Here is a 10,191-nt window from a genome sequence, read left to right on the forward strand (position 1 = left end):
TTAATGAAAAGGTCTAACGTTTTTTTAAATCAATTAGTATATTTGAGTTTAACCACTATTGTTATATTATTTGTTTTGTCTTTTCAGGTGGATTAAACTGAAATTGCAACCAACTTTCCATGGCTTGTTTAAAAAAATAACAATATTTTGGAGATTATTTTATTTCAAATAACTGAAAGTGAGCGGTTGTAATCTGAATAATGGAAAAAAGGTATTTCTTGAACATGGGCTGAGACATTCTTGCTAATTTACGAGAGAACCATTTCGGATTTAAGTATAACTTTTGTATGGCTGATGCCTTTAGTGAGAGGTCTAATGCTTTAATATTTAATAAATTCATTATATAAATAGGCCCTTTTAATTTTGTCTGGCTTGCCATTCCAAATAAAATGGAATCTTTTTTGCTCATATAAATTTTAAAAGCAGATAGCTGTGGTAGGCAAAAACCATAGGCAAATAGGTCAACTGTTAAATAACTGAAGAGTTAATCAGGGTGATTTTTCCACAAATAGACAGGTATTTTCCTTTCCATGGTAACAAGATCTTATCTATTTTTGCTAACTTTCTATTCAAATGTGTTGGCGTGAGATCATTTCTTTCTTTCGGGATATGTATACCGAGTATGTCCACATCCCTGTCAGATCATTTTATTGGTAAACTACACAGTAATGTAGAAGTAACATTTTTTTTGTTTGTGATCCAATACGTAATAGGGTACACTTATCATAATTTGGTTTTAAGCCAGAGGGGTTAGAAAAAAGTAGCTAATGTCCTCTGAGGCTGTGGAGGGATTCTAATTGTGGATTTAAAAGAAAACATTAAATCATCAGCAGCATACAATGACAACTTTGTTTTTAAGACATGGATTTCTAATCCATTAATATTATTGTTGGATCTAATATTAACAGGCAACATTCCGATGGCAATAATATATAGACATGCCAATAGTGGACAACCTTGTTTTACGCCTCTTGACAGTTTAAAACTTTCTGAGATGTAGCCATTATTTACCATTTTACACCTAGGGTTACTATACATAACTTTAACCCATTTCATAAGAGATTCTCCAAAATTGAAATAGTCCAGACATTTATATATAAATTCCAGTCGTACTTTATCAAAAGCCTTTTCAAGGTCAGCTATGAAAACCAGGCCTGGTTTCTCAGATATTTCATAGTGTTCTATTGTTTACAGTACTTGTCTTATATTATCTCAAATGTATCGTCCATGTAAAAAAAAAAAAAAAAAAAAAGTCTGATTAGGATGAATAATATCTGACATAACCTTTTTAATTCTATGAGCTAAGCATTTAGGTAGAATTTTTGCATCACAACGCTAAAGTGTAAGAGGCCTCCAATTTTTTAAATGGACTGGATCTTAATAAATATACCACTTGGATCCTGTCTCAGTAATAATGAAATCAGACCTTGTTGAGTGTCCGATAATCTACGATTTATATAGGAGTGGTTTAAACAAGCTAATAATGGTCCTCTGAGTTGATCAATTCTTTTTTGGTATACCTCCACTGGTATGCCATCCAGCCCTGGAGTTTTCCCAGGCTTAAAGGCTATAATTGTATCAATAAGTTCCTCCTTTGTAATTTGGCCTTCACATGAGTCTTTCTGTACAGATGTTAATTTTACATTATTAACTTCTCTTATCTACGGATACCGGATGCGGGTTTGAATTCGACAACATACGGTGAACGCCACAAATAGTCATATTAAACATTCCTGAAAATACAAGTGTCTCACATGCTTCAGAATCTTGCTAATCCAACTGCGTAGTCAGATTTTAAAAAGGATTTACTGCGAAAGAATACGATGCGATTATCTGAGCACAGAGCCTCATACCAAAATACTTTTTCAACCAGCACAGGCGTAACAAAATCACAGATAGCAATGAAATAAATCGTTTACCTTTGAAGATCTTGCTCTGTTTGCAATCCCAAGGCTCATTGTTACACAATGAATGGTCTTTTGTTCGGTTAAATCCATTTTTATAGCCTAACACGAAACATTTTGTGAACGCTTATCTCGTTGAATTTTGTGTCATTCAATTTGACGAAACATTCGACGTAAATACACAAACTAAACCTGACTTTATCCAGTCATGTTTGGTTTCCTTGCAATCAACTGTTTGTAACACAACCAAACTTGATGGGTCATTTCGCGGGACGTATTGACCCGAAAAAAAACGATTGGAAGACAACAAGTAACGACTTCATTGTGCACCAATTATATGACCGCTGTTTCGTTGATTGACTGTATTTTAACCTAATGACCACTGATCGTCTGGAAATCTAGCTGGGTAGATAGCCAATGAGCAGAGGTAAACTGCAATATCTAATGTTTGTGTTTTGGAAGACCAACCCATGTAGTAAACTCCGGCGTAAAGATCGTCATTCGCCATTGAAGTTTCATACTGGAAGTAGCCAAACTCAATACGCACAGCACTGTTTCGGTAACAAGCATCTTCAGATGTTTATATATTGAAAATCATGGCGAATAAGTCAGGGAAAGCTAAATCGAAGACTAGATATACCAATGTAGACAAAATTATAGAGGAAATTGATCGTGAAAGTGAAACGTATGCTTTTGGAAGACTCAGTTAGCGACCATGACTCAAATGGAAGCATATTTTTTGAACGGAGAGGACATTGTTTTGGACTGGTAAGTTCTTCTCATGCTAATGCCGTTGTTTGAAATTAATAATATAAAATATTATTTATGATTGTTTTTACATTTTATTTGCAATATATAAAAATGTAATGAAATGTGTAAAGTACACATTGGCTATACTTCCTCCAGCGCATGCTTCCTCAACTCAGTCTACATATTATGGATTAGAGGGAGCATGGTCGAGATGCGCGTGTCTGCCGCCAACGTGTCCATCCCCCTCTGAAGCTGGTTCATCCAGCTGGACCCCTGCAGTCTCTGGCTCCACACCTCCCAGGCCATCTAGAGGTAAACTGTTCATATTTACTCTTGAGGGCTATATAAATAGATGACTGAGGGTCTTCCAAATATTGAAAGTGTGTAAATAGTTACATGTTATTTTGTAAATGTATATATTTAAAAAAAAAAAAAAAAAATCTCAATTTTTCCCCCTCCATTTTTGGGGGGGGGGGGGGGGGGGTGTTAGAATACCATTTTGGTATTTTGTATATAGTTATTTGTTTCAAAATGTATACCTTCACCAATTTGTCCACTTGAGTACATTTGGGCTACTTGTGTGGGACACCTGGGTGACTTCATGATAAATGTCATGTAGCACACTCATTTTGGAAGTTATCATTCTGAAACTTTGCACAAGTACTGTTGCCCTCTTATGTTTTTCACTGAAATTGTCCCATTATTTATATCTGAATGTTTGTTTTATCTTGTTCATTTTAAAGATACAACAATTAAAGAAAAAAAAACGTGTTTTTTTCTTTATTGTATCATCTAAACCAGATTATTGTGTTATATTCTCCTACATTCAATTCACATTTACACAAACTTCAGAGTGCTTTCTTTCAAATGGTACCAAAAATATGCATATCCTTGCTCCTGGGCCTGAGCTAGAGGCAGTTAAATTTGGGTATGTCTTCAGGCGGAAATTGAAAATTGTAGCTGTAAGAGGAAAAAAATACATACAATTAGCCTCGGTTAGTGGATATGCTTAAAGTACATTACTTCCTCTTTCAAAATATCGCATTTCTATCTTGAAGATTGAGAAATAATTTGATGCATTTTCCCCCATATTCCATCCAGTTTGCTTTATTTTTTATAATATATATTACACTAGATCTTTCTTGAATAATTTCCTCCATTTCTTTTTGCCAAACTTTTCTCTGAGCCTCTATGGTAGAGTTTTTATTATCTATCTGCACTGTTAGTCCTTCAATTTCCTTTGTTAATATGGACTCTTTTGATCTAAATTGCTTTTGTTTTATAGATGAGTACTGAATTGCATAGCCTCTAAAATGCACATTTAACAGTGTCCCATACAATAAGGGGATCTGCTGTACCTATGTTATGTTGGAAAAAGTGAGTTATCAATTATTCTGTCCTAGTTTAAAAAAAAAAGTTATCATCCAGTAGGCTTTGATTACATTTCCAATATTCTGGCCCACGTGGAAATTGTGTAAGAGTAATATATATGCCAATTATGTGATGGTCCGACCGCATTCTGTCCCCTATCAAACACTTTTTAACCTTTTGGTGCCAGAGAGAAGGACATAAGAAAGTAATCAAGATGACTAGCTTGATTAAGCCTCCACCTGTAACGGCTTTCCTCCTCCTCTTCATCCGAAGAGGAGGAGCAGTGATTGAACCAAAATGCAGCGTTGGAATATGACCTACTGATTTATTAACCTGTTAGGGGTGCAGCCCGACACCGGTACACTTATGACAACATCCAGCTCAAAGTGCAGGGCGCGAAATTCAAAAGATATATTTTTTTAAATATTTAACTTTCACACATTAACAAGTCCAAGACACCAGATGAAAGGTGCACATCTTGTGAATCAAGCCAACATGTCCGATTTTTAAAATGTTTTACAGGGAAGACACAATATGTAAATCTATTAGCTAACCACGTTAGCAAAAGACACCACTTTTCTTACTCCATCAGTTTTTTACTCCATCAGTAGCTATCACAAATTCGGCCAAATAAAGATAAAAATAGCCACTAACCAAGAAACAACCTCATCAGATGACAATCTGATAACATATTTATTGTATAGCATATGTTTTTTTCAAAAAATGTGCATATTTCAGGTATAATTCATAGTTTACATTTCAGCTACAATCAGAAATTGCACCGAAAGCAGACATAATATTTACAGACACCAACGTCAAATACCTAATTACTCATCATAAAACATTTCTGAAAAATACATAGTGTACAGCAATTGAAAGACAGGCATCTTGTGATTCTAGACAATATTTCCGATTTATTAAATGTTTTACAGCGCAAACAAAATGTAGCGTGATATTAGCATAGCAGCAATAGCAAGAAAAACTTGGGCGCCCACAACCAGTCAACATGCACGGCAGATATATGAAATAACATCATAAATTGGCTCTTACTTTTGCTGATCTTTCATCAGAATGTTGAACAAGGTGTCCTCTGTCCAGATGAGTCGTTGTTTCGATTCAGAATGGCAAATTTCCCTCTTCAATTAGCATTGGCACTAGCCGAGTGACACGGATTACTCCAAAGTCAACAAAGTTAGAAAACGGAACACGGCAAAACTCCCGAAAAAGTTTCAATAATCTGATTAAACTATATTGAAAAAACATACGTTACGATGATATGGTGACATGTATCAAATCTAAGACGGAGATGTTCGTCTTTCATAACCACAGCTAAACATAAGCCATATCAGTGTCCTCTTTCGCGCGCTCCAGAAACAGGATATGGACGGTCACGTCAAACAAAGATCTTTTATTCCACCTCAGACCAAGGTAGACACGAAATTTCTTCTCTCACTGCATCTTGACAACCAGGGGAAGGCGTAGGAAGTGTTTGTAGACTCCTACGTTACACGCCCATGTATAGGCATGAGGTTGAACAGAGCATAGATTTCTGACATTTCACTTCCTGGTCAGGAAAAGTGCTGCAGAAGGATTTCTGTTTCACTCAGAGAAATAATTCAAACGTTTTTAGAAACTAGAGAGTGTTTTCTATCCAATATTAATAATAATATCCATATTGTACAAGCAAGAATTGAGTAGGAGGCCTTTGAAATGGGCACGATTTCACTGGCTACTCAACACTTTCCCCTGCAGCCATAAGAAGTTTTAAACAAGACGAAAAAACACAAAAACACTTTAACAAACTACAAAACAACAAACGACGTAGACGCACCTGAACATAAGAACTTACATATAACGAAGAACGCATGAAACAGGAACAGACTACAAAAACCGAACAAACGAACAAACAAACAAACCGAAAACAGTCCCGTGTGGCGCAACGTACATAGACACAGGAGACAACCACCCACAAACAAACAGTGTGAAAACACCTACCTTAATATGGCTCTCAGAGGAAATGAAAACCACCTGCCTCTAATTGAGAGCCATATCAGGTCACCCTTAACAAACATAGAAACACACAACATAGACTACCCACCCAAACTCACGCCCTGACTGTCAAACACATACAAAATAACAGAAAACCGGTCAGGAACGTGACACCACCATGTATATCTCACTAGGTCAGGGTATTTGAGCCTCCATATCGCAACAAATTCCAATATATCCATGATTTCCTTAAGTGCCTGAGTGTAATAGTTTGTAGTGTGATTTACTTTATGGTCCATAGAGGTATTTAAAACCGCATTATAATCTCCCACCACAATAATAGAGTCTTATGTTGCTTGTAGGGTTGATACATTATTATGTATATTTTCAAAGAAGCTTGGATCATCATCATTTGGACCGTATAGGTTAATAAGCCATATCTGTTTATGGTCCAATAACATATTTAAAATCATCCATCTACCTTGAGGATCTGTTTGGACAATTTGCACATTTGGATCAAAACTAATGTTAATTAATATCACCCCTTTTTGAATTTCTTTTCCCATGGGAGAAGTATATTTCACCCCCCAGTCCCTTTTCCACAAAACTTTATCTAAAATTGTTGAATGAGTTTCCTGTAAACAATATATTATATTTGTTCTCTTTTAGCCAGGTAAATATTGATCATCTTTTCTTATTATCTGCTAAGCCATTACAATTACAACTGGCTATACTTATTTCACCAATTACCATATTGAGACAAGTTTAAATTCTATTTATAATACAGTGGGGCAAAAAAGTATTTAGTCAGCCACCAATTGTGCAAGTTCTCCCACTTAAAAAGATGAGGCCAGTAATTTATCACACTTCAACTATGACAGACAAAATGAGAAAAAAAAAAAAATCCAGAAAATCACATTGTAGGATTTTTAATGAATTTGCAAATTATGGTGGAAAATAAGTATTTGGTCACCTACAAACAAGCAAGATTTCTGGCTCTCACAGACCTGTAACTTCTTCTTTAAGAGGCTCCTCTGTCCTCCACTCGTTACCTGTATTAATGGCACCTGTTTGAACTTGTTATCAGTATAAAATACACCTGTCCACAACCTCAGTCACACTCCAAACTCCACTATGGCCAAGACCAAAGAGCTGTCAAAGGACACCAGAAACAAAATTGTAGACCTGCACCAGGCTGGGAAGACTGAATCTGCAATAGGTAAGCAGCTTGGTTTGAAGAAATCAACTGTGGGAGAAATTATTAGGAAATGGAAGACATACAAGACCACTGATAATCTCCCTCGATCTGGGGCTCCACGCAAGATCTAACCCCGTGGGGTCAAAATGATCACAAGAACGGTGAGCAAAAATCCCAGAACCACACGGGGGGACCTAGTGAATGACCTGCAGAGAGCTGGGACCAAAGTAACAAAGCCTACCATCAGCAAGGGCATTGACAATGAAACGTGGCTGGGTCTTTCAGCATGACAATGACCCCAAACACACCGCCGGGCAACGAAGGAGTGGCTTCGTAAGAAGCATTTCAAGGTCCTGGAGTGGCCTAGCCAGTCTCCAGATCTCAACCCCATAGAAAATCTTTGGAGGGAGTTGAAAGTCCGTGTTGCCCAGCAACAGCCCCAAAACATCACTGCTCTAGAGGAGATCTGCATGGAGGAATGGGCCAAAATACCAGCAACAGTGTGTGAAAACCTTGTGAAGACTTACAGAAAACGTTTGACCTCTGTCATTGCCAACAAAGGGTATATAACAAAGTATTGAGATAAATAAACTTTTGTTATTGACCAAATACTTTCCACCATAATCTGCAAATAAATCCATTAAAAATCCTACAATGTGATTTTCTGGATTTTTTTTTCTCATTTTGTCTGTCATAGTTGAAGTGTACCTATGATGAAAATTACAGGCCTCATCTTTTTAAGTGGGAGAACTTGCACACAACTACAATTGGTGGCTGACTAAATACTTTTTTGCCCCACTGTGTATGTTTGCACCACCCGATGTCACAGGAAGGCCAACAACCACTCGAGCAACTGTCTGTTCACCCCGCTATCATCCAGAAGGCGAGGTCAGTACAGGTGCATCAAAGCTGGGACCGAGAGACTGAAAAACAGCTTCTATCTCAAGGCCATTAGACTGTTAAACAGCCATCACTAACATTGAGTGGCTGCTGCCAACATACTGACTCAAATCTCTAGCCAATTTAATAATGAAAAATTAGATGTAATAAATGTATCACTAGTCACTTTAAACAATACCACTTTATATAATGTTTACATACCCTACATTACTCATCTCATATGTATATACTGTACTCTATACCATCTACTGCATTTTGCCTATGCCGCATGGCCATCGCTCATCTATATATTTATGTACATATTCTTATTCATTCCTTTACATTTGTGTATAAGGTAGTTGTTGTGAAATTATTAGATATTACGACACGGTCTGAAATAGAAGCACAAGCATTTCACTACACTCGCATTAACATCAGCGAACCATGTGTATGTGACCAATAAAATTTGATTTGATTTAAACATACCATTAAAAGTAACATGATGATTGAGTGTCTATATAGCTCCACCATGATATTTGCATTGCTACCGGCAAAAGCATTTCCATCACCCTCAACTCGATTTGTATTACATATAGCTATTAAAATATATATATATATTAAAAAATTCCTGTTCATCTTCATTTTCATAATTACCTATTACTATTTGTAGTAATGTAGGCAGTTTATGCAAAGGATTGTTATCTCTTACCAGTATTGCCATTACAAAAATTACATTTTGGCAATCAATTATTATTTTAGCAAACAATTACTGTGATTCATCCTATATTGTCCCTAACATCTTTTACTCACTCGCAACAGTTGACACACACAACCCCTTTCCCCCACAAACAACCATACACTCAGATGCTCAACAGTTGCGCCATCCCAGAGCCCAACTCAGATCCACCCAACATTGAGGGAGGATATACACAGTTGGCTGTGTATTGGGTTAACACCGTCAAGGATTCTGGTACTTGCACAGAATTGGGCCATAAGGGAAAAGTGACTGGAGTACTTTGTGACTCCAGGGAACATACAAAACATCCGGAAAACCATGATGCAGAGACAACAATTGGACAAAACTTATGCCATCAGTGTCTCGGAAGTCGTTAGGAAACACACAGCGAAACTGGAATGTATCAACAATACATCCACAACAAACACCTTGTCCTTGTGCCGATGACAAAATAGATTAGGAAAAATGTAATGGCCTATTATAAGGCCATGGTCTTCATGGATGTCAAAGTCTGTTAATATTTTGAATGTACAACGATACAGGATGGCTTAAAGCGACCCTGGGTAAACTGATTTGACCATCTACAGTGAAGCATGACATATGTGCGTCTTTGTTGGACATGCGGAATTATACAACGGGTGGGTTTAATCCTTAATGGTGATAGTTAAAACTGCATTCCAGCCGTTGTCTATTCCACAAGTTACCACCGGCTAAACCTATGATATTGAAATGCCCATTTACTCTGTTCAATCTCACTGCGCAATCCACGGTCTCATCAACCCTGCCAGGAAATGTAGAAACTTGATCTCCACTATAAAAAGCATCTAGACATCTCCCATTTCTTTTAGACTAGCATTTGGTTTTCAACAGCAGAGATTTGTATAAACATTGCTGTCTGTCTCAAACCTTTTCAATATTGAATTGCGATCTCCACGGTCCCATATAAAGTGAACGTGTCCGAACGACACTGACAGCAAATTGAACTGGTTGTCAAAGCAACATACAAAACTGTTATCAGTTCACTGGCTAAATCGATACTTTGTTGCGAAAACTAAAATGGATGAGTGGAACATTTATTTTGATATTTTCGGCGGCATGACTATGGATGAATGGGGAAAAGAGATGGCAATAATACCCAGGCATGCATATTTGGAGGATAGTGCATTGAATGACCTAGAGAAACGCCGCAACGAAAAAAAACACCTTTAAGAATACAAACTGGGCTGTGCGTTGCTTCGAGTGCTGGCTAGCAGGAATGAAAAGTTGTTGACTTCAAAACTGTCACTAAGGAAGAGTTTAACATCCATCTACAACAGTTTTATGGAAATGTACGAAATGGGAAGGGGGGAGCAGTACAGTATAAG

The sequence above is a fragment of the Salvelinus fontinalis genome, chromosome 28, assembly GCF_029448725.1.
Source record: "Salvelinus fontinalis isolate EN_2023a chromosome 28, ASM2944872v1, whole genome shotgun sequence".
NCBI classification, from domain to species: Eukaryota; Metazoa; Chordata; class Actinopteri; order Salmoniformes; family Salmonidae; genus Salvelinus; species Salvelinus fontinalis.